This window comes from Zea mays, chromosome 9 (assembly GCF_902167145.1).
Source record: "Zea mays cultivar B73 chromosome 9, Zm-B73-REFERENCE-NAM-5.0, whole genome shotgun sequence".
Lineage (NCBI taxonomy): Eukaryota > Viridiplantae > Streptophyta > Magnoliopsida > Poales > Poaceae > Zea > Zea mays.
In genome coordinates, this window is record NC_050104.1 from 1,917,399 (window position 1) to 1,942,988 (window position 25,590).

A 25,590-nucleotide genomic window follows, 5' to 3' on the forward strand; every position below is an offset into this window, starting at 1 on the left:
ATCTAGGGATCTTAGATAAGATGAGCAAAGGGGAAACAACTATGTTACTCTATGGTCAATGTTGACAAAAACATTCATTGTAATTAATTAAAAGAAGATGAAGATCTGATGTATGATTGATCACGGATCTATTGCACAATGGACCAGTTGTACCATGGACATTTAGAGTCTAAGGTGACAAGCCACAAACCTCTGATATATGACGGATCATAGATATGCCTCAAGAAATAATGGTCACATGTACCAGTATCATAGTTGTCCTCAAATATGATATGCCTGAATCCAGCCTTTAGCGCTTGCTTTAACCTATTCATAGTATGTTTAAACAAAAGTATTAATAAAAAATAATTGTTTGATTTCTCGTCACTTTCATGCTTAGGATTGGTGACAAAAAGAGCGTAATCAAACATAAAAAACCATGATACATTGAATCAGAATTATAGTTTAGCACGATCAAGATAAAAACAAACAGAAAAGGTCTATGGATAGATTTTACCTTTTCAACTCACTTTGGTGGTCATCAAAGAAAATGAGCACCTTTTCAGAATCAGAAATGCCATGATTTCTCAATAGTCTTCCCCAATCAATGCTTCCAAAATCAACAAAATCCTTCCCATCGAGGTAAGTGCAGTTTCTATCAAATATGCAGGTCCCTTCTTAAGATATTTCTCAGGGTGCGTAGGAGAGTGATATAATCCTAGTAACTGGCATGGCCTTCCGCAGAACCCAAGTAGAGTGCCCCTTGAAAGCACCACCACTCTCAATCATCAAATCTGGTTTAAGCCAGCGAGCCATAAACCAAAGCCCAAAATTGTGGTCAAAACCCATTCCATTTAAGTTATTCTTAATGGGGTTTGTCTCATATATTGGTACGAATTCTTCCAGTCCATATAGTCTTCCATGTTTTTTATCTGCCTTTTGTGACAGAGAAAAGGGATAAGATATGGCATCCCATATAATGTAAAGAATAAACTGACACCAAGGAAATTATGGGTCGCATCATCAAAACAAAAAAACTCACTTCGAAATCCACAACACCTACAATTAACTAACATAAATAATTGTTCAATGCATCCAACAAGCCTATTCCAAAAGGAATACCAAGGAAGTGGCAATAGTTATTGCCCTTATGTTTCTTTGTCTTTATGTTCAATGATACATCCGGAGGAGAAGCATAAAAAGAAGCAGGTGAGAGAGAGTAAAATAGGAACGTATGCAAGTGCACCGTACAAAAACATACAATGTTTACAATGATCAGGATACAAATAGTAGCTAGCAATTTACATAAGAATAGAATACAACGGAACTAAACATTAGCAGCATGCACTGCCCCCATATTTCCTGTCTTGCTCCACAACCAACTATCCCAGACCACCCATGCACATCACAACATGTCAATAATTTCTTTGAAAATAGATTCAAATATCTATCTAATGATACTAATTATATATTATAAAATATTAATATTTTCATGGTAGAGAAATGGAACCATAAGTGTTACCAAAACTCTTTTTTTTATTTGTGGGATAATTGTGCTCTCTACCAAAACCATGCTCTTAGACTACTAATATAAAATAACAATATGGGAATCTCATGGGATCAAATAAAAGTTAGTCACCAAATCTACATGGACCACAAAATGACAAAGTGTGTTTATTGTCCATACCAATCAGGCCCACTGCCCCACTCTATTGAAACCCTACCCTGCGAGGGAATATATAAAGCTCAGCGAAATCTATGTTCCCAGAAAACCATGAAGGTGAACTGAACTGTTCTCACACTCCACACCTACAACTTGTGACATCGTAATCAATAGATATTGTGATATCGTAATCAATAGGTATTGTAGTATTCTAATGGATTTATATTTCATTTTCCTAGCTACAAATCCTCAACTAACTCACAAAAACAGGAACTTCTAACTCCAGAAACTATTGTCCAACAAAAGACCTTCCAAATAGGTCGTCATACTCATGAATCAATCAATTGTACTTACTTTACCATACAAAAAAGAGCAACTAATCCAAGAAATAGTATGACAATTGGATGTAATAAATGCGACTATCTTTTAATAAGTCTAAAAAGACCAGTCCAAACAGCTGTCAACATATTGATGTATGAACCAACAAGTTCATCAGAAAACCTGTTCGATGCAATAAACCAGCCAACCAGGCTACTCCCTCCATATCAAGAACCAATGTTAAAAAAGCAAGCACCCCATTAACCCCCATTACCTTCTATGTGCAAGTGCAAGCTGCATATCATTGGCATTGGAGTAATCCTGGATTCCTGGACCATCTATTGTGGAGAAATATTGTGCCCATACGGTAAGCATATTTTAGTGGAAATGGGGTTTGGAACTAAACAGATTTATAAGCTATCAGAGTCGAGAAGAGGGAAAATTGCTATGAGAAAAAAAGGAAAAGGAAATACATAATTTTAGATCTTTGGTAGAAGTTAATCATTTAAGCTTGATTGCTTAAAAATAAAGAAAATCAATGAACCAAATTAGCACAACGCACGCAAAGGTTAGATGATGAGATCACTAAAAATAGCACCTCCTTGCACACAAGGCAAACACTTTAGCCAAGCTAATCATTTAACCTTGAGTTGCTTGCTTCTGAAACATCTTACAATTTGACATGCTTCACTGTTCGTGCATGCAGAGAACAAGGAATCAATAGAATTTGGCGGCAAACCAAGTGCTGCTTACTGGATAATTAAAGACATTCTTTCCCACTAAAACATAATCAGGTAGTCAGAGAAATAATGAAGTCATACCATATATTGCTCCCAGTGTAGCAATCCAATCCGATAATCTTAGAAAGTGATAGCTGTAAAGCAGAAAACGATGTGTGACCGATCTATCTGTTCACATGCCAAATTGAGAACGGGAGTGGGGTCACGTCAGGAATCAGGTTGGTAATACGTTGAGTAGGTGGCGAGTGGGAGAGTTTTGAAGCATCGACGGTGGAAACATGGCAAGGGTTGGGCGGTGTACGGTGTACCTCCATGGTGTGTTTCAAGCGACTGTACTTCCGAAGCTCCCTGACGACGTGATTGAGCTGATAGTTCTACACTGTGCGGCCCTCCTCCGCCCATCGCCGCAGCACAACCACCAACGCTTCGGGTAGATGAGCTTCAGCAGGCGCTGCCCTGGTGTGTCCCCACTCCCCGTAGTGCCGCCCGCGTGACCGCCTCGGGCGGAGGAACTTGGCGATGCGGGTGTAACCGGTGGTGTGTGGAGGGCTTGTCGAGGACGGCGTGGGCGGAGATGACGTGGGCGGTGAGGGTATGGCCATGCATCTAGGGGCGCGGTTGGTCCACGGTGGTGAAGCGCCGTCATTGGGGCTCGTGCCAGGGGCAGGCCACAGCGGACGGTGCCAGGGGCGGGGCGTTGACCGAGCTGCAGCATGCCACGGTGGTGGCGACCCCCGCCACGAGCTCCCCTTCCAAGTGCGACGCCGAGTCCTCGCCCTTGGTAGCGTCCCCCGCATTGTTGGATGGGCGGCGACATTTGCTTCGGATGGGCGGCGACAGTGGTAAGAAACCCTAGACGACGCTCGCAATGACCTCAGGCCACCGACGAGTGAGGAGCTCGCAGATCCAGGACGCGGCGAGCAGTAATGGCGGCGAGGAGGGGGCAACAGTGGTAGAAGAGAGGAGGTGCGCGACTGCCTGCGGGATGAGGAGTAATGGCGCTGGTCAGCCGTGGGGATGAGAGCTCGCCGGCCGAGATGAGAGCGGCCGCGCGAGAGCCGCCGCGCTAGAGCCGCGCGACCGACGGAGAGCCTGCGTGCGGGCGTCTCTAGGTTTTTTGCTAAATGGGTCGTATACACTTGAATTGATAGATGGGCCTCAAATAGGCCAGCCAAATAAATTCCATCTTCTCTACCGCGGCGCAAATAAATGGTACCATATCGGCCAGCAAAAGAGAGCGGTAGCAACTTATAAACGTGCCTGCTATGGAGAAAGCAATCAGCTCTTGTAATCAGTTAGTGGTATTGTGTACATGTGTCAAATTTTGCGCGCGCGGATGGACGATCCAGATTGAACAACAGCGATGCGGATGGACGATCCAGATTGAACAACAGCGATGGACGCTCCAGATTGAACGAAGGCAGAACGGCAGGCTACCCTTAGAGCCTTAATAAGTAGTAGAGAAATCTATCCATAGCTTTCTTCTGAGACTAAGTTAAATCCTCTATTCTTTATTTTTTTCACTTACGCTTTTGGTAACCAGGTTCATATTTTCTAGACCAATTGGCCGAAGACATCATGTATATTGGATCTTGAAATACTACAATATTTAATATGCAAGTATACCAGATAGATAGAATAATCAATAACTTATTTTATTAATAAAGTTAGACAATTAAATATACATGCATGCGTGGGATGTTAAGGTACCTTATGATTTAATCATTTTGTTTTCTAAATAGAAAGATATGAATCAAGGGATCGAACGAACGGACGGAGCGAGATCGACACTGCAGTGCAGACTGAAGACTGAAGATGGTAGGAGTGTGTTGGCTGCTGGGCATTTGGCTGCAAGCGAAACGAACGTCGCCGCGTGGCGTCGCCCGACGAGCAGCAACGTGCTGGCGGCAAGCGAAAAGGATGTGTTTGTCCGTGGCAGGCGAAACAATTCACTGTGTCGTGTGTGCTGTAGCAGGTAGGATTTCCAAGATTCCTAATGTCACTAGATCTAATTAGTACTGTTATTAATGGACCATAAATTTGTGGGCTTGTTCGGGTGAACAGGCCGCACAGGCTCGTGCACGACCCTACTTGCTATTAGAAAACGAGTCATACTCTAGCATCGAACAAAATTAACCAAGTAAAACATGATCACACTTGAGGTAGATGATCATATATTATAATTTTTCATCATGTAAGTATGTAACATAATCGAAGACTTGGCAAAGCACACATCAACACCTAGCACTACAGGAAATATAGACCACTTTCGATGGTCTGGACAACTTCCGACGGCCACTCAGCCAGCCATCGGTAGATTGCTAATTTTTGATGGTTGCTTCAATGGTTTCCTATGAAAGAACAATGAAAGAAGGATGGACATTGATCATATTCCAAGAAAGAAGATATTCAATGCACATTCAAAGTGGTGTGACTAAGGGTAGCTTGATAGGATGAAGATAGCAAGAAAAAAAGGACTTCTAGAGGCTAAGCAAAGGAGAAGGTCAAGCGAATGGCTTATGGACCGAGATACCAAGGCTTAGGTGAAGAAGTAGGTACTTGCATTTAGTCAAGAAACTAATCAAGCTCAAGAGAAGTCATACAATGCTGTGTAATACTTGTTGGAAGGAGGATGTGAAGAGGATGAACATTGATCAAGATGGTTATCAATATAATGTGACTTGGAGATATATAGTCTGATAGAGTGAAGACGACAAGAAAAGGGCTTCGAGGGACCAAACAAAGGTGAAGATCAAGCATATGGCTTATGGACCGAGGTATGCTATGCAAGAGAAGAGTAAAGCAACATAGAAACATGTTGCACCTACATTTTGGTCGTCGGATTCACTAGGGTTGTTCCCACCAGTAGTTGTAGCAGCTAGCGTTTCAGTGGTACCACAAGCATTCAGAGGCTGCCACCTGCATTTGGATCCTAAATCCTGAGTCTAGAGCCTCTAGGTTTTTAGTTCCACTCGCTAGTTTAGTCATCATTTGAGTATATAAGCTCTGCTCACGCTTACATCTAGACATCAACCACAACAAGGATATAGGGTATTTTCCTTAGTTGATCCGAACCTCTCAACATCATGCGTGTGTATATTATCATGTCAACGCTCCATTGCGCGGTGGTCCCAAGCTACGTCCATTTCTGGTGCATATCTGCAAACCCAAATTCCTATGTCTCCCCTTGTTTTAGCTCCCTTCAACAAATTTGAAAGACCTTCAACCACAAACAAAAAGGAGATAGAGCTGTAACACCCTTGGTGTTTATCTCCTTATCAACAACAAGTTTGGGCTTAAGCACAGAACGTCGGTGTGAATAACAGTCTTTGTGTCCTAATTATCTTCGTCTCTCATGATTTTGATATCATTTTCATCTTTCTCTATCTAGACTATTTCAAATGGTTCACAAGGTTCGGACTTTAGTCACCTTCTAAAATGTCGAGTCTGGTGCTGTTCAGATTGGTCGAGAGCGTAAATGCGATTTCGAAAATAGTTCGAGTTTATAATTTCGACCGCGTTCATGTCCAAGAAATATAAGGTGTAGATTTATTAATCGAAATGCTATCTAGTCGAATGTTCGGATAGCGAGCAAAATTCGTCTAAATTTAACCGAAACGAATGCAAATTAAAATATCGAAGCCGATGTCTTGATTCGCTCCGATTGCGTCTTGTCTAGATACAAATGACGGGTATAAATGACTGGTGAAAATTTATCAGATTGTGGGGATATCTACAATAATAACGATCTCTATTTTCTAATATTCACCTATCATAATTATACATTGCAGTCATCTCTGTCTATCCGAACTGTCGAAAATGTTTTGTGAAGTTCAGTGTTAAACCACTATCTAAAGTGTCGAGCCTGGTGCCAGTTTAAAATTAATCGAATAAGGCGGATTGGAAAGGTCACCTAAGTATTTCGCTCTTGTTCGAGCGATCTCTACGAATTTGGTAGAGACGCTACTAGGGACAGGCTGTTTAGAAAATCGAACCCGAACTAACCGAAACTGGAATAATTGTTAGCTGATCATGTCTCCTATTTCAAAGTCAAGTAAATAATATGTGTAACCCAAATGTCATTTTAATTCGATTTGTTTACGTCTTGTCCAGGCTCAAATTCTAATATTCTAAAATTCCTTTTGCTAAAGGAAAATATCTTCTTCTGATATTTGTTTTGCCACCGCTTAGCTTTTCTTCGTATCCTTTCTCTAGCCACGGCACGGACATCTGCTCCCCCATGCGTCACTCTCTCTATCTCTCTCGCTGGACCTCATCTCCCAGCCGAGTCTCTCCTTCCCCAACTCAGGCTGGCCTCACCTTCCATAGCGCCCAAGCTCTGCTCGGCGCCCATCCCAGCGTGCGTCCCTGCTCCCCTTGTCGCAGCTCCCCACCGCGCCGAGCTCCTCACTGTCGTCCAGCTCGCCGGTTTTAGCTACAGGGCGCCATCAGCCGGTCTTCTTCCCCACCCCGTCTCGCTCAGGAACCAGGCCATCTCGCCTGCTCCCTTCGTTCCTGGCACGTTCGCCCCCTGCCGATGCTCGCGCCAAACTTGGTGGTCGCGTCTACCGTGCTCGAGCTTCACCAAGCCGACCATTGTCCCTATGTTCCCGTACTCCTGCTCGACCGCTAGACGCACGTTCGTGCTCCTCTCGTCGCCGGTCGTCGAGCTCATCCAACACTCGCCTTGCCATGGCCACTGTCCGTGCATCCTCGAGCTCCCTCCATATCCGGTCGTCGACATCGCCGACCATGGACGTCTGGCTCCTCGTCTCGCTCCACCTATTCGCTATTGTGCCCCACCCAGTGGATAGCAACACTCGCCACTCTAGACATCAATATCATGTTCGTCGAGCTCGCCTCTACTCACCCCATGGCGTGCTGGTCACCCAGCAGCTCGTCCCTAGACCGGGTGTGGAGCTCCCTTTCACCTCGCCGACGTGCCACGCCGAGCCCCTCCTCAGCCGCGTCGGGTCTCCAAGCCGGTTATCGATGATTGCTTTCGCTTTCATGCCACATGCGATCATCCTTACTTGATGTCCATGCACCTCACCCCGCCGTTCCGATTTCGCCAGTCACCGTTGCTCATCCGCATCAAAACATCACTCGCCGTGGTTCAGCTCACCGGTTCGTCGTTGTTCATCTCTGCGTCGGGTCTACAACAACGTTGCAGATCCCTCAGGGTGCTTGTCGTTGTTCTGTCGCCTCGCCTCGATGTCGGCCCCTACGTGACATCTCTGACTTGTGTTCGCGCTGGCAAAAAGGATCCCAAGAGATTGTGGTGGAGCAACCTCCCGATCGACGCCCACCAAGTGCTCGGCGAAAGGCCTGAACAAGGATCATCGTCGTTTGGGTGGATTGCTAGTCAATATGGTAACCATACTCTGATTCGCTATTCTAGCTAATTGATTTGATAGATGGATTAGAGGGATATTAATCATGATGATTATTCTACTTGTAGCTTAGACGTGTCGTGGGTGTATTGATGTAAGACAAAGGTCGTAACAGTGTGCTATTTGGTTACCGTTGTGATTGTGAAGTAGTCGCGAGGTGTGGTGAAGTATAGGTTGTAGTATAATTCATGTGAAGAATGTATTGGTAGACATATCTATGTTGTGTGGTCGAATTAGTAATACGACGGGTAGGTCTAGTGCTTTCAATGTCTAGCTGATAGTGTCGGTGTTTTGGGTCCGACCGCACACCCGGGGTTGCCCCTCGAGGTGTTTTTAGGAGTAGGACGGTGTCGACAACTGTAGCAAAATGGTTCGTGCCGATTGCACGAGGGACAGTGGACAAGGTTTACAGGTTCGGGCCGCTTAGAGATGCGTAACACCCTACGTCCTGATGAGTATGTTTGGTGAACGTGGTTACAAGAGAGCTCTCCGGATTGAGAATGCAGAGAGTTGATGTGGGTGGCTAAGTAATAGGGTCGATCGTTCTGAAGGGGTGCCCCCTAGGCCTTATATACTCGACCATGGGGTAATACATGTGGATATGATAACAACGTGTAGCTAGAAGATAGTGAACTGTTTGAGTTTATCTCCCTGTAGTTCTGCCGACTTATCCTCGCATGGCTCCGTTGCATGGGGGCTCCAGCGCGGGAAAGTCGGATCTCTGTTGTGGTCGCTCGCTCGACGTTGTGGGTCGTCCGGGTTTGTACCAATCCGGCCTCATGTCGATCTGCTTTGCTGGTTGTCTTTCCCCAGACCCACGAAAGAATGACCTTACGATTTATTGGGCCCTTGGGCCTTTCGTGAGGTCTTTTAATCTTTTAGTGGACCCGGGGGATATCTATCCCCCACAGATAGGTGTTGTCAGTATTGCTTGTGAGTAATTGTGTTTGTTTGACAAAGCTGATGTCCTGTTTTATGATCATTATGTTATGTCTAGTGATCGGCTAGATATCGTGTATAGGTGTTAATTGCCGTTATGAGTGTGTAAATAAGAATTGTATTAATATGTTGATTTCAACTTAAACCTAATGATTTCTTAGTAGATAGGATACATAAGCACTTTAGATATTTAATCTGTTGAGATTGTGAAAGTCGCCTAGAGGGGGGGTGAATAGGGCGAAACTGAAATTTGCTAAGTTAATCACAACTACAAGCCGGGTTAGAGTTAGAAATATAATCAAGTCCGCGAGAGAGGGCGCAAAACAAATCGCAAGCAAATAAGAAGTGTGACACGCGGATTTGTTTTACCGAGGTTCGGTTCTCGCAAACCTACTCCCCGTTGAGGTGGTCACAAAGACCGGGTCTCTTTCAACCCTTTCCCTCTCTCAAACGATCCCTTGGACCGAGTGAGCTTTCTCTTCTCAAATCAACCAGGAACAAAACTTCCCCGCATGAACCACCACACAATTGGTGTCTCTTGCCTCAGTTATAAGTGAGTGTTTGATCACAAGAAAGAATGAGAAAGAAGAAAGTGATCCAAGCGCAAGAGCTCAAAAGAACACGACAAATCACTCTCACTAGTCACTAATGCTTTTGTGGAATTGGGAGAGGATTTGATCACTTGGGTGTGTCTTGTATTGAATGCCTAGCTCTTGTAAGTGGTTGGAAGGTTGAAAACTTGGATGCCTTGAATGTGGGGTGGTTGGGGGTATTTATAACCCCAACCACCCAACTAGCTGTTTGGTGGAGGCTGACTGTCGCATGGTGCACCGGACAGTCCGGTGCACACCGGACAGTGTCCGGTGCGCCAGCCACGTCACCAGGCCATTGGGTCCCGACCGTTGGAGCTCTGACTGCTGGGCCCGCGTGGATGTCCGGTGGCACACCGGACATGCACTGTACAGTGTCCGGTGCGCCACTTCGCGCGTGCCTGACTTCTGCGCGCTCTGGCGTGCATTTAATGCTTCTGCAGGTGACCGTTGGCGCGAAGTAGTCGTTGCTCCGCTGGCTCACCGGACAGTCCGGTGTATACCGGACATGTCCGGTGAATTATAGCGGATCGAATTCTCGAAGCTGGCGAGTTCCAGAGACGCTCTTCCTTGGAGCACCGGACAGTCCGGTGAATTATAGCGGAGTGCCTCTAGATTTTCCCGAAGGTGAGGAGTTCAGCGTGAAGTCCCCTGGTGCACCGGACACTGTCCGGTGCGCAGACCAGGGCACACTTCGGTTATCCCTTTGCTCTTTTGTTGAACCCAATTCTTGGTCTTATCATTGGCTAAGTGTGAACCTTTGGCACCTGTATGACTTATACACTAGAGCAAACTAGTTAGTCCAATTTATTTGTGTTGGGCAATTCAACCACCAAAATCATTTAGGAAATAGGTGTAAGCCTAATTCCCTTTCAATCTCCCCCTTTTTGGTGATTGATGCCAACACAAACCAAAGCAAATATAGAAGTGCATAATTGAACTAGTTTGCATAATGTAAGTGCAAAGGTTGCTTGGAATTGAGCCAATATAAATACTTATAAGATATGCATGGATTGTTTCTTCATTTTTAACATTTTGGACCATACTTGCACCACATGTTTTGTTTTTGCAAATTCTTTTGTAAATCCTTTTCAAAGTTCTTTTACAACTAGTCAAAGGTAAATAATAAGATTTTGCGAAGCATTTTCAAGATTTGAAATTTTCTCCCCCTGTTTCAAATGCTTTTCCTTTGACTAAAACAAAACTCCCCCTAAATGAAATCTCCTCTTAGTGTTCAAGAGGGTTTTGGTATATTAATTTTGAAATACTACTTTCTCCCCCTTTTGAACACAATAGGATACCAATTTGAAATTTCCAATTGAAAATATTTTTAAAAACTAGGGTGGTGGAGCGGTCCTTTTGCTTTGGGCTAATATTCTCTCCCCCTTTGGCATGAATCGCCAAAAACGGAGTCATTAGAGCCCTTAGACTTACTCTCTCCCCCTTTGGTCATAAATAAATGAGTGAAGATTATACCAAAGACGGAGTCCTTTTCTCTCCCAAAGTTGGAGAGTTGCTTGGAGTGACGGCGAAGGATGAGTTACGGAGTGGAAGCCTTTGTCTTCGCCGAAGACTCCAATTTCCTTTCAATACACCTATGACTTGGTTTGAAATAGACTTGAAAACACATTAGTCATAGCATATGAAAGAGACATGATCAAAGGTATATAAGAGAGCTATGTGTGCAAATCAACAAAAGAAGTTCCTAGAATCAAGAATATTTAGTTCATGCCTAAGTTTGTTAAAAGTTTGTTCATCAAGTGGCTTGATAAAGATATCGGCTAATTGATCTTTAGTGTTGATATATGAAATCTTGATATCTCCCTTTTGTTGGTGACCCCTTAGAAAATGATACTGAATGGCTATGTGTTTAGTGCGGCTATGCTCAACGGGATTATCCGCCATGCGGATTGCACTCTCATTATCACATAGAAGAGGAACTTTGGTTAATTTGTAACCATAGTCCCTAAGGGTTTGCCTCATCCAAAGTAGTTGCGCGCAACAATGGCCTGCGGCAATGTACTCGGCCTCGGCGGTAGAAAGAGCTACGGAATTTTGCTTCTTTGAAGCCCAAGACACCAAGGATCTTCCCAAGAACTGGCAAGTCCCCAATGTGCTCTTTCTATTAATTTTACACCCCGCCCAATCGGCATCCGAATAACCAATCAAATCAAAAGTGGATCCCCTAGGATACCAAAGCCCAAACTTAGGAGTATAAACTAAATATCTCAAGATTCGTTTTACGGCCGTAAGGTGAGCTTCCTTAGGGTCGGCTTGGAATCTTGCACACATGCATACGGAAAGCATAATATCCGGTCGAGATGCACATAAATAGAGTAAAGAGCCTATCATCGACCGGTATACCTTTTGATCGACGGATTTACCTCCTTCGTCGAGGTCGAGATGCCCATTGGTTCCCATGGGTGTCTTGATGGGTTTGGCATCCTTCATCCCAAACTTGCTTAGAATATCTTGAGTATACTTCGTTTGGCTAATAAAGGTGCCCTCTTGGAGTTGCTTCACTTGAAATCCTAAGAAATACTTCAACTCCCCCATCATAGACATCTCGAATTTTTGTGTCATGATCCTACTAAATTCTTCACATGTAGACTCGTTAGTAGATCCAAATATAATATCATCAACATAAATTTGGCATACAAACAAGTCATTTTCGAGAGTTTTAGTGAATAAAGTAGGATCGGCCTTTCCGACTTTGAAGCCATTTGCAATAAGGAAATCTCTAAGGCATTCATACCATGCTCTTGGGGCTTGCTTGAGCCCATAAAGCGCCTTAGAGAGCTTATAGACATGGTTAGGATACTCACTATCTTCAAAGCCGGGAGGTTGCTCAACATAGACCTCTTCCTTGATTGGTCCATTGAGGAAGGCACTCTTCACGTCCATTTGGTAAAGCTTGAAGCCATGGTAAGTAGCATAGGCCAATAATATACGAATTGACTCAAGCCTAGCTACGGGTGCATAGGTTTCACCGAAATCCAAACCTTCGACTTGGGAGTATCCTTTGGCCACAAGTCGAGCTTTGTTCCTTGTCACCACACCATGCTCATCTTGCTTGTTGCGGAAAACCCACTTGGTTCCTACAACATTTTGATTAGGACGTGGAACTAAATGCCATACCTCATTTCGAGTGAAGTTGTTGAGCTCCTCTTGCATCGCCACCACCCAATCCGAATCTTGGAGTGCTTCCTCTACCCTGTGTGGCTCAATAGAGGAAACAAAAGAGTAATGCTCACAAAAATGTGCAACACGAGATCTAGTAGTTACCCCCTTATGAATGTCGCCAAGGATGGTGTCGACGGGGTGATCTCGTTGGATTGCTTGGTGGACTCTTGGGTGTGGCGGCCTTTGTTCTTCATCCTCCTTGTCTTGATCATTTGCATCTCCTCCTTGATCATTGTCGTCATTTTGAGGTGGCTCATTTGCTTGATCTTCTCCTTCATCAACTTGAGCCTCATCCTCATTTTGAGTTGGTGGAGATGCTTGCGTGGAGGAGGATGGTTGATCTTGTGCATTTGGAGGCTCTTCGGATTCCTTAGGACACACATCCCAATGGACATGTTCCTTAGCGCGATGCATGGAGCCTCTTCATCACCTATCTCATCAAGATCAACTTGCTCTAATTGAGAGCCGTTAGTCTCATCAAACACAACGTCACAAGAAACTTCAACTTGTCCAGAGGACTTGTTAAAGACTCTATATGCCCTTGTGTTTGAATCATATCCAAGTAAAAAGCCTTCCACAGTCTTAGGAGCAAATTTAGATTTTCTTCCTCTTTTAACAAGAATAAAGCATTTGCTACCAAAGACTCTAAAATATGAAATATTGGGCTTTTTACCGGTTAGGAGTTCATATGATGTCTTCTTGAGGATTCGGTGTAGATACAACCGGTTGATGGCGTAGCAAGCGGTGTTGACCGCCTTGGCCCAAAACCGATCTGAAGTCGTGTACTCATCAAGCATGGTTCTTGCCATGTCCAATAGAGTTCGATTCTTCCTTTCCACTACACCATTTTGTTGAGGGGTGTAGGGTGAAGAGAACTCATTCGATTTGTGAGTTCTTGAACTCCGTCCCGTTGTTGCTTCTTATTTTCTTGATCCTTAAGCCAAGCTCGTTTTGAGCCCGTCTCAAGAATCCTTTTAAAGTTTCTTGGGTATGAAATTTTTCCTGCAAAAAGAACACCCAAGTGAAGCGAGAATAATCATCCACGATAACTAGACAGTACTTACTCCCGCCGATGCTTATGTAAGCAATCGGGCCGAGTAGATCCATGTGTAGGAGCTCCAGTGGCATGTCGGTCGTCATGATGTTCTTATGTGGATGATGGGCACCAACTTGCTTCCCTGCTTGGCATGCGCTACAAATCCTGTCTTTCTCAAAATGAACATTTGTTAATCCTAAAATGTGCTCTCCCTTTAGAAGCTTATGAAGATTCTTCATCCCAACATGTGCTAGTCGGCGATGCCAGAGCCAGCCTATGTTAGTCCTAGCAATTAAGCAAGTGTCGAGTTCAGCTTTATCAAAATTCACTAAGTATACCTGACCCTCTAACACTCCCTTAAATGCTATTGAATCATCACTTCTTCTAAAGACATTGACACCTACATCAGTGAATAAACAGTTGTAGCCCATTTTGCATAATTGAGAAACGAAAAGCAAATTGTAATCTAATGAATCTACAAGAAAAACATTGGAAATAGAATGGTCAGGAGATATAGCAATTTTACCCAATCCTTTGACCAAACCTTGATTTCCATCCCCGAACGTGATAGCTCGTTGGGGATCTTGGTTTTTCTCATAGGAGGAGAACATCTTCTTCTCCCCTGTCATGTGGTTTGTGCACCCGCTGTCGATTACCCAGCTTGAGCCCCCAGATGCATAAACCTACAAAACATGTTTAGTTCTTGACTTTAGGTACCCAAATGGTTTTGGGTCCTTTGGCATTAGAAACAAGAACTTTGGGTACCCAAACACAAGTCTTTGATCCCTTGTGTTTGCCCCCAACATACTTGGCAACTACTTTGCCGGATTTGTTAGTTAAAACATAAGATGCATCAAAAGTTTTAAATGAAATGTCATGATCATTTGATGCATTAGGAGTTTTCTTCTTAGGCAACTTAGCACGGGTTGGTTGCCTAGAACTAGATGTCTCACCCTTATACATAAAAGCATGGTTAGGGCCAGAGTGATACTTCCTAGAATGAATTCTCCTAATTTTGCTCTCAGGATAACCGACAGGGTACAAAATATAACCCTCGTTATCTTGAGGCATGGGAGCCTTGCCCTTAACAAAGTTGGGCAATTTCTTAGGAGGGGCATTAATTTTGACATTGCCTCCCTGTTGGAAGCCAATGCCATCCTTAATGCCTGGGCGTCTCCCTCTATATAGCATGCTTCTAGCAAATTTAAATTTTTCATTCTCTAAGTCATGCTCGGCAATTTTAGCATCTAATTTTGCTATATGATCATTTTGTTGTTTAATTAAAGCCATGTGATCATGAATAGCATCAATGTTAACATCTCTACATCTAGTGCAAATAGTAACATGTTCAACGATAGATGTAGAGGGTTTGCAAGAATTAAGTTCAACAATCTTAGAATGCAATATATCATTTTTATCTATAAGATCGGAAATAGTAGCATTGCAAACATCAAAATTTTTAGCCTTAGCAAGCAATTTTTCATTTTCATCTCTAAGGCTAGCAAGAGATATGTTTAATTCTTCAATCTTAGCAAGCAAATCATCATTATCATTTCTAAGATTGGGAATTGAAACATACGAGCAATAGAATCAACCTTAGCTAACAAATTAGAATTCTCATTTCTAAGGTTGTTTATAGTCTCATGGCAAGTGCTTAGCTCACTAGATAATTTTTCACATTTTTCAACTTCTAGAGCATAAGCATTTTTAATTTTAACATGCTTTTTGTTTTCTTTGATTAGGAAGTCCTCTTGGGAGTCCAAGAGATCATCATTCTCATGGATGGCACTAATTAATTCATTTAATTTCTCTTTTTGTTGCATGTTTAAGTTGGCAAAAAGAGTACACAAATTGTCTTCCTCATCACTAGCATTATCATCACTAGAGGACTCATATCTAGTGGAGGATTTAGATTTAACCTTCTTCTTTTTGCCGTCCTTTGCCATGAGGCACTTATGGCCGACGTTGGGGAAGAGAAGGCCCTTGGTGACGGCGATGTTGGCGGCGTCCTCGTCGTCAGAGGAGTCGCTAGAGCTTTCGTCGGAGTCCCACTCGCGACAAACATGGGCATCGCCGCCCTTCTTCTTGTAGTACCTCTTCTTCTCCTTTCTTCTCCCCTTCTTGTCGTCGCCCCTATCACTGTCACTAGAAATAGGACATTTTGCTATAAAGTGATCGGGCTTACCACACTTGTAGCAAACCTTCTTGGAGCGGGGCTTGTAGTCTTTCCCCCTCCTTTGCTTGAGGATTTGGCGAAAGCTTTTGATGACAAGCGCCATTTCCTTGTTGTCGAGCTTGGAGGCGTCGATGGGTGTTCTACTCGGTGTAGTCTCCTTCTTCTCCTCCGTCGCCTTAAATGCGACCGGTTGTGCTTCGGATGTGGAGGGGCCGTCAAGCTCGTTGATCTTCCTTGAGCCTTTGATCATAAACTCAAAGCTCACAAAATTCCTGATTACTTCCTCAGGAGTCATTAGTGTATATCTAGGATTACCACGAATTAATTGAACTTGAGTAGGGTTAAGGAAAATAAGTGATCTTAAAATAACCTTAACCACCTCGTGGTCATCCCATTTCTTGCTCCCGAGGTTGCGCACTTGATTCACCAAGGTTTTGAGCCGGTTGTACATGTCTTGTGGCTCCTCCCCTTGGCGAAGACGGAAGCGACCGAGCTCCCCCTCGATCGTTTCCCGCTTGGTGATCTTGGTTAGTTCATCACCCTCGTGCACGGTCTTGAGCACGTCCCAAACTTCCTTGGCGCTCTTTAATCCTTGCACCTTGTTGTACTCCTCCCTACTTAGAGAGGCGAGGAGTATGGTTGTGGCTTGGGAGTTGAAGTGCTCGATTTGGGTCACCTCATCCTCATCATAGTCTTCATCCCCTACGGATGGTACCTGTGCTCCAAACTCAACAACATTCCATATACTTTTGTGGAGTGAGGTTAGATGAAATTTCATTAAATCACTCCACCTAGCATAATCTTCACCATCAAAGGTTGGCAGTTTGCCTAATGGAATGGAAAGTAATGGAGTATGTCTAGAGGTACGAGGATAGTGTAAGGGGATCTTACTAAACTTCTTGCGATCATGGCGCTTAGAAGTTACGGAGGGCGCGTTGGAGCCGGAGGTAGATGGGGATGAGGTGTCGGTCTCGTAGTAGACCACCTTCCTCATCTTCTTTTTCTTGTCCCCACTCCGATGTGACTTGTGGGAAGAAGCTTTCTTCTCCTTCCCCTTTCCCTTTTTGCGGGACTCTTCCGATGAAGCCTTCCTGTGGCTTGTAGCGGGCTTGTCGCCAGTCTCCATCTCCTTCTTGGCGTGTTCTCCCGACATCACTTCGAGCGGTTAGGCTCTAATGAAGCATCGGGCTCTGATACCAATTGAAAGTCGCCTAGAGGGGGGGTTAATAGGGCGAAACTGAAATTTGCAAAGTTAATCACAACTACAAGCCAGGTTAGAGTTAGAAATATAATCAAGTCCGCGAGAGAGGGCGCAAAACAAATCGCAAGCAAATAAGAAGTGTGACACGCGGATTTGTTTTACCGAGGTTCGGTTCTCGCAAACCTACTCCCCGTTGAGGTGGTCACAAAGACCGGGTCTCTTTCAACCCTTTCCCTCTCTCAAATGGTCCCTCGGACCGAGTGAGCTTTCTCTTCTCAAATCAACCAGGAACAAAACTTCCCCGCAAGGACCACCACACAATTGGTGTCTCTTGCCTCGGTTACAAGTGAGTGTTTGATCATAAGAAAGAATGAGAAAGAAGAAAGCGATCCAAGCGCAAGAGCTCAAAAGAACACGACAAATCACTCTCACTAGTCACTAATGCTTTTGTGGAATTGGGAGAGGATTTGATCACTTGGGTGTGTCTTGTATTGAATGCCTAGCTCTTGTAAGTGGTTGGAAGGTTGAAAACTTGGATGCCTTGAATGTGGGGTGGTTGGGGGTATTTATAACCCCAACCACCCAACTAGCCGTTTGGTGGAGGCTGACTGTCGCATGGTGCACCGGACAGTCCGGTGCACACCGGACAGTGTCCGGTGCGCCAGCCACGTCACTAGGCCGTTGGGTCCCGACCGTTGGAGCTCTGACTGCTGGGCCCGCCTAGATGTCCGATGGCACACCGGACATGCACTGTAGAGTGTCCGATGCGCCACTTCGCGCGTGCCTGACTTCTGCGCGCTCTGGCGTGCATTTAATGCTTCTGCAGGTGACCGTTGGCGCGAAGTAGTCGTTGCTCCGCTGGCTCACCGGACAGTCCGGTGTACACCGGACATGTCCGGTGAATTATAGCGGAGCGAATTCCCGAAGCTGGCGAGTTCCAGAGATGCTCTTCCTTGGAGCACCAGACACTGTCCGGTGTACACCGGACAGTCCGGTGAATTATAGCGGAGTGCCTCTGGATTTTCCCGAAGGTGAGGAGTTCAGCGTGAAGTCCCCTGGTGCACCGGACAGTCCGGTGCGCTAGACCAGGGCACACTTCGGTTATCCCTTTGCTCTTTTGTTGAACCCAATTCTTGGTCTTATCATTGGCTAAGTGTGAACCTTTGGCACCTGTATGACTTATACACTAGAGCAAACTAGTTAGTCCAATATATTTGTGTTGGGCAATTCAACCACCAAAATCATTTAGGAAATAGGTGTAAGCCTAATTCCCTTTCAGATTGCAGTTTTTCGGAAACGCTATCCTTTTTATAATACTTTACACATGGATCGAATAGTGTAGTGCTTTATTGAGTTGATATCCTTTACATGATAATTTAGTATATTAATTCTATAGCTAAATGAAGTGCTACTATTTGTTATTTTAAGTATTGGGTGTTTTATAATAGTAAGTCCGGGTTTTAGATGTTATGCTCTAGTCAAGAGATAGCGTGCTTATGAATGGTTCGTTGTTGCTTGCTGTTAGAATTGGATCCGGCTAAATTAGAATGCCATAGCAATAGTTCTTAATGTGATATCGACACCTAGTGTTTTCGTATTAGAGTTGTGATGTCTTGCTATAAATGTTCAATATTCTTCGAGTAGCTTTATCTATCTTGTGCTATTTATACTTGCACTCATTCATGTGCATTAGGAATATCATTTAGGTATGTTAATTGATCACACGATGTGGAGGAAAAGCGTTGGATTAATCTCAAAGTGATGCTGATGAATAAACGAGAGGAGTGGATGATCTGATCAAGTACCAGGATGGAAGATGCTCACCAAGTGATCATCATTTAACAACACTAACGTGTTGTTATCCCAGGCAAGTCGCGATGCATTTACCCCTTTCCTTGTTGTTTTAAAAACTTTATCACCTAGTTTGTTGCATTAGGTGATAGGAATTGTGTGCTAAACAATCGATGCATTCCCTTCCTTCAAAAGTTGGTTACCATTCCTTGTTACCTGATTTTATCAAACAAGTTTTCTAATGCTTAGCACTACTTTAGAAAACAAAATGTTTTATTTTAAAACAAAAGGTGATCCTTCACACTAGATGGGGATTTTTACAAAGAAAAGACTTATGATGGTGAATCCATCATGGCCGTGATGGGTTCGACATCTGAAAAGAGTACCTCTGTCAGGTACCAAAGTTTGGGTTTTAAATGATAAAGACAAGACCAGGCGGGTGGCTTGCACGAGAAGGGAGTCTTGGTGTAGTGTCTCCGTCTAAGTCGTTTAAGAATCGAGCCGATGTAGGCTTGATGATCGAGGACCTTTTAACTGGCCACATGGCTCATCATGGGTAAGCATTGCCTCGGTCGGACCAATACCAGAAAGGCCACCACACAATGGGAGTGGAGAGATGGCGAGAGTAGTGTGTACCATCTGTGGCAAGAGGCTGGACGGTGGAGTATCTGTGCTCTCGATTGGCGTGAACCCATTCTGGTCTTGAGAAACCCGGGTGCGAGTTGACATATGCAAGGGTTTAGTGCTACATATGTCGTGTGGTTGGAGATCCCCAGCTGGGTATTAATCGATTCAGATTGCCGCTACTTCTCGGACATGAAGACTTGGTCACTGACCTACACGTAGTGACAAGTGAACTCAAGGGGTGATAAAAGACGACTAGTATATGCCAAGTGCTTGATCTAGAATAGAGAGAAATCTAGATGCAAGTAACTACTTAACCTAACAAGTAAAACGAATTCTTAAGGATCCACTCATAGTAAGCTTTTCTGCAAAAAGAGGCTTTGAATCTTGATAGCTTTACCTTGATTCCCAAACGCCACCATATCCTTGAGAGTCTTTTTCCTTAGATAGGTAAGACTTGCAAAAGTACACTTTGTACTCAGGGTTTTCGAACCCATGTTGTTGCAGGTACTAGATTTGTGCTGCTGCGGATGGTGCTAAGCGTCGGTGGGCACAACCTTCTTATAGGTCTAAGTAGCTCTTCTATACTTCTTATTGAGGATGGTCACTTAAGCTAGCATGTATTTCAAACTTTTGAAAATTATACATCATTCAAAGTGAAATACTTTGGATTTACTTTATAATCACTCTGATCTTGTATAATGAAATCTTAATGTAACTTGTAAATTTTTGTAATAAAGAAATTCCGCTGCAAATGTTGGTGTGTGGTTTGTGTTTACTTCATCCTGCGATCTTGGTTGTAAGTGGTTTATACGGGGTCCTTGGGACACTCGAACAGATCCTTTTAAGTTACCTGGTGTACATGCATAGCCGTCTGAGGTCTTTGAGACGGGGACATGTGCATGTGGGCTCGATAACTTGGGAGGTTCTGCCATAGCTGGTATCGGAGCAGGATTAAGTACATACGGTCACATAAGTATTTTAAAACAAAGTTTTGGTTTTGGAAAACCTATTTTCAACTAAACACATTGTTTAGTTTGGAAAAACAGATTTGAAAAACTATAATGCTAGAGACATCCTCTGTTAAGCCCTATATTAAGGACTATCAGGTGGCTTAGATCAAAACACTAACCCACAACCGGGGGATAATGCATACATGTGTAATGTTATTTTTGAGGTCATTTAGTCTTGAATGGATCGACGCTCAGGTAAGGTGAGATGTGAGAGCATGACCGAACCAACGTCGGTCTAGGGGAGTGTTTAAATGTGGCGCTTGATTATATACATGTTACACATATGTATATATGAAGGCTGCAATGTGGAGTAATTACTTTTCTGGGAATTCGGTACCCCATGTGTGTGTATGGGTATACATGCATGAGAATACTGAGAAGTGTAATGTACTTGTAACGACGCACCTACGCTCAGGTAAGAAGGTGAGTTAGCATAATGGGCTGCCCTATGGTTAAAGTGTGGCAGCGACGCCTATGTGTGGCTCGACGCTTAATGAAGAGCTGCCCTCCATATAGAAATATATGGAGTATAAACTGTGATAAACTATCATGTGTGGATCTTGCATCATGGGAAAATTAGGCTGTGATGGAATTTTCAGCAGGTACACTAACCTCGAAAACGTATGTGTAGCTGATGACTAATAATATAACGAGAGATACGTAGGTATGCCACCGATATAGAACGTTGTTGCCACATTATGCTAGCAAAAACTTGTGAGGATGAATAGGACGAGCATGCATCCTGATTGTTTCATCATGTTTGTCACCTATTCACCCAAAATGCTTCTCTCACCTTTATTCCAGTAGCGGGTGATTGTAGAAAATGTGGTATAATGTTGTATTATGAACGCCAATGAAATAGTTGTCCTCCATTCTTTAGGTAATCTGTTTAGGTATTATATGTGTTTGCTCTTGTTCTTGATGTGCCGACAGAATGTTTGTGGCTTGTTTGCATAAACCCAAAACTAGGCCATGTTCTCATTTAGTGAACCATGACCCAAATTTGTATTAATCTCTCGACTATTCATCCTATGTGTCATCTTGTGTGAAGCTTGTCCGTTTAACAAGATATTTGGAATCTTCTCAATTAAACCAGGTTGTATCCTCATCATCTCCATCTTTGAAATAATAGGAGGTTTAAACCATAACTTTGTCATTTCTTCAAAACTTCCTCCAAATCTCCAAGCATGGATGAATTTGACTTTCTGTTATCACTCCATGACCAAACTCATGCAAGTGAATGCTTAGATAATATTTTTGTTGGATGTAAAATGCACACAGACTTAAAATAAGGATCGTTTCCTCTCTGTATCTAGTATAACATTAATCATCAACCTTGGTAATCGTTGTGATGGCATAGAAATATGCTTAGGGTTGAAGTAACAGTCTCCCATCGTACTCCCTTCATCAACCAATTTAGGTTTTGGCCATGTCTTGTTCATTTTATTGGGCCATGATCTATTTGGCTCTCTACTTGTAACCATTCTTACAGGTGGAGTCTCTTTTGTATATTGTCATCCTAGCTCGGTCTGTTTGTGTCGCGTGAGAATTCTTATTGGTTATGTTTGGTAATGGTGTTATGACTAAAACCGATGGTGCCGAGACGAAACCGAGGGCCTCATGTGAATGTACACATATGGTTGTGTTGCCCAGCACGCGCTGGTATTACAGTTATTAGTTGTAATCCATTATGAGACTATATCGATATGTTATCTCTGCACAAATTGTTCTTACCACGTGAGATTCATTATTGGTGCCAGTTCGGTGACGATGTCATGATTAAGGACTTCTGGTGCCGCAGCAAAACTGAGAGCTCCCTGTGAATGTACACACAAGGTTGTGCTGCTTGGCGCATGCTAGTATCGAGGTCTCTGGTCATGATCCATTATGGAACTACTTTGATATGTTATCTTCCATAGACCTCTCGCTTGAAACGATTTCTATGTTGTTGGTGAAATGATCAAGCAACATCTGTCATCTTTGTTGAATTAAAAGATCATACCACTTTGATATGTTCCTTAACGAATTACCTACCAGTTCAGAAGTCTCCATTAAAAATCAGAATCTATATGTGTCTAATCGTGTGATAAAAATCACTTTTCTCATGTGTGGTCTCATGTCTCCTGCTTTGGTGGTGACTGCACATGCACAATTTTCCATCACATCCTTTGTTGTATAGGTGAAGCCTTGGAGCTTTTTAGTGTTGAGAGACAATTGATTAGTCTTTCTAATCAAAATGGAGATTTACTTCCCTTGCGGCTGAAATACAGGAGTTTGTCCATTCTCTCTTTTGTTTGGTTCATACGTCTTCTAAGTGAGTAGTTTGTCTCATGAAGAAGAAAGGGATGAACAACCTGACTAAATGAATTTTTATCCAAATATACAACCTCCTGCTAGCAAATGTGAATTCAACCCCTGGTTTGCCAATGGGTAATAAGAGGACTTGTTCAATGTCAAAAGTAGTTCAACATGTTGGTTTTACTAACTTGTAGTTGCCTTATAAACAAAGATTGAGTTTAAAGATCATTTTGTCGAATTGTCTAAACTCATTTTTGTTCAACTCATTCTAAGAAAGTACTTGCAAGATCCGAGTTAAATCAACTGGTAACCACCTAATCATCGCGCTAGTTGTGCCTCGATTGCCTCACGTGTCATTTCCCTACATGTGTGGTTGGATGTAGTCATGCTAGAGCTGGATGAAATCGGTTCATCGTGAAGTCAACATTGGTTAATAACCTTCACTGATGTCTTCTCGAAGACTCTATCCTGTTCCTCGAACTTGGAATCCTTGGCTAACCACGGGTAACCTGGATGTTGTTTGACATCTACACTTGTCTGGTGTGCCATGGATTTCCAATGTTGGTTTATTGACAAACCTCTTTATGTGTGTTTTACCCAAGAGGTTACATCAAACTTGGCTTGAACAATTGCTATCCACTTGTCCACTATTCGCTTACATACTCATGTTATTAGAGAAAGAAAACTATACACATGGAACCTTATATGGGTAGTGTGATACATGCTATATCCACTAGAGGAACATGCATCCTTAAAGCAGTCACCTCCGCTAGGGACTGCCTTATGTTATCGCTGATATGTACAGGAGTTACACGCCTATCTACTCTTAGAAGAATTTCGCTCCGAATCTCGGGACGAGATTCTTTAAAGGGGGAGGGTTGTAACACCCCAGGTGTTTATCTCCTGATCAACAACAAGTTTGGACTAGCACAGGACGTCGGTGTGAATAACAGTCTCTGTGTCCTAATTATCTTTGTCTTTCATGATTTTGATATCATTTTCATCTTTCTCTATCTGGACTATTTCAAATGTTTCACAAGGTTTAGACTTTAGTCACCTTCTAAAATGTCGAGTCTGGTGCTGTTTAGATTGGTTGAGAGCGTGAATGCGATTTCGGAAATAGTTCGAGTTTATAATTTCGATCGCGTTCATGTCCAAGAAATATAAGGCGTAGATTTGTTAATCGAATTGCTCTCTAGTCGAATGTTCGGATAGCGGGCAAAATTTGCCTAAATTTAACAGAAACAAATGCAAATTAAAATATTGAAGTCGGTGTCGTGATTCGCTTCGATTGCGTCTCGTCCAGATACAAATGATGGGTATAAATGACTGGTGAAAATTTTATCAGATTATGGGGATATCTACAATAATAACGATCTCTATTTTCTAATATTCACCTATCATAATTTCTACATCGTAGCCATCTCTGTCTATTCGAACTGTCAAAAATGTTTTGTGAAGTTCAGTGTTAAACTGCTACCTAAGTGTCGAGCCTGGTGCCAGTTTAAAATTAATCGAATAAGGCGGATTGGAAAGGTCACCTAAGTATTTCGCTCTTGTTCGAGCGATCTCTACGAATTCGGTAGAGACACTACTAGGGACAGGCTGTTTAGATAAATCGAACCCGAACTAACCGAAACTGGAACAATTGTTAGCCGATCTTGTTTCCTATTTCAAAGTCAAGTAAATAATATATGTAACCTAAATATCATTTTAATTCAATTTGTTTACGTCTTGTCCATACTCAAATTCTAATATTCTGAAATTCTTTTTGCTAAAGGAAAATATCTTCTTCTGATATTTGTTTTGCCACCGCTTAGCTTTTCTTCGTATCCTTTCTCTAGCCACGGCACGGACATCTACTCTCCCACGCGTCACTCTCTCTCGCTGGACCTCATCTCCCAGTTGAGTCTCTCCTTCCCCACCTCAGGCCGACGGCCTCACCTTCCATGGCTCCCAAGCTCTGCTCGGCACCCATCCCAGCGCGCGTCCCTGCTCCCCTTGTCGCTGCTCCCCATTGCGCCGAGCTCCTCACCGTTGTCCAGCTCGCCGGCTTTAGCTGCAGGGCGCCATCAACCGATCTTCTTCCCCACCCCGTCTCGCTCAGGAACCAGGCCATCGCGCCTGCTCCCTTCATTCCGTCCGCCCCTGCTGATGCTCGCGCTCAGCTGCGCTCGCCCCAAACTTGGTGGTCGCGTCCACTAGTAAGAATGTGATCATCAGTGACGATTTTCTCGTGACGCTGGTGACTTCAGTCACAGATTGATACATTTCTATGACCAAATTTACACCTTCGTCAACAATTACAAGTGACGAAGATTAGACTTGAATATTAATGACAAAAATGAAAGGAACGTCATAGACACAAAGTTTGGACGCAACAAGTTCGTCACAGATTAGATTTGATATCGTCATCGCTAATTTGCCTTGATCGGCTGACGTAATGATGAAATAAATTGGTCACAGATGCGTTTTAGTAAAAAAAACGTCCCACGTGTACACACCACTTGACGGCGTGGGATCCTTGACCTACATGGGCCGCAGTTTTTTGGTAAAGTGGGACACAGCCCCCGCCTGGCGACGCGGCCCCGGCCCACCAACTGGAAGTGGCATGTGTTTATTTGGCAAAAAACTTACGCCCGTGGA

General features: G+C 43.4%; 1 pseudogene; it reads right to left on the bottom strand.

Moving 5' to 3' along the window:
- Nucleotides 1-51: 51 nt before the first annotated feature.
- On the bottom strand, nt 52-25,063 carry LOC103637776 (uncharacterized; annotated as a pseudogene).
- Nucleotides 25,064-25,590: the final 527 nt, after the last annotated feature.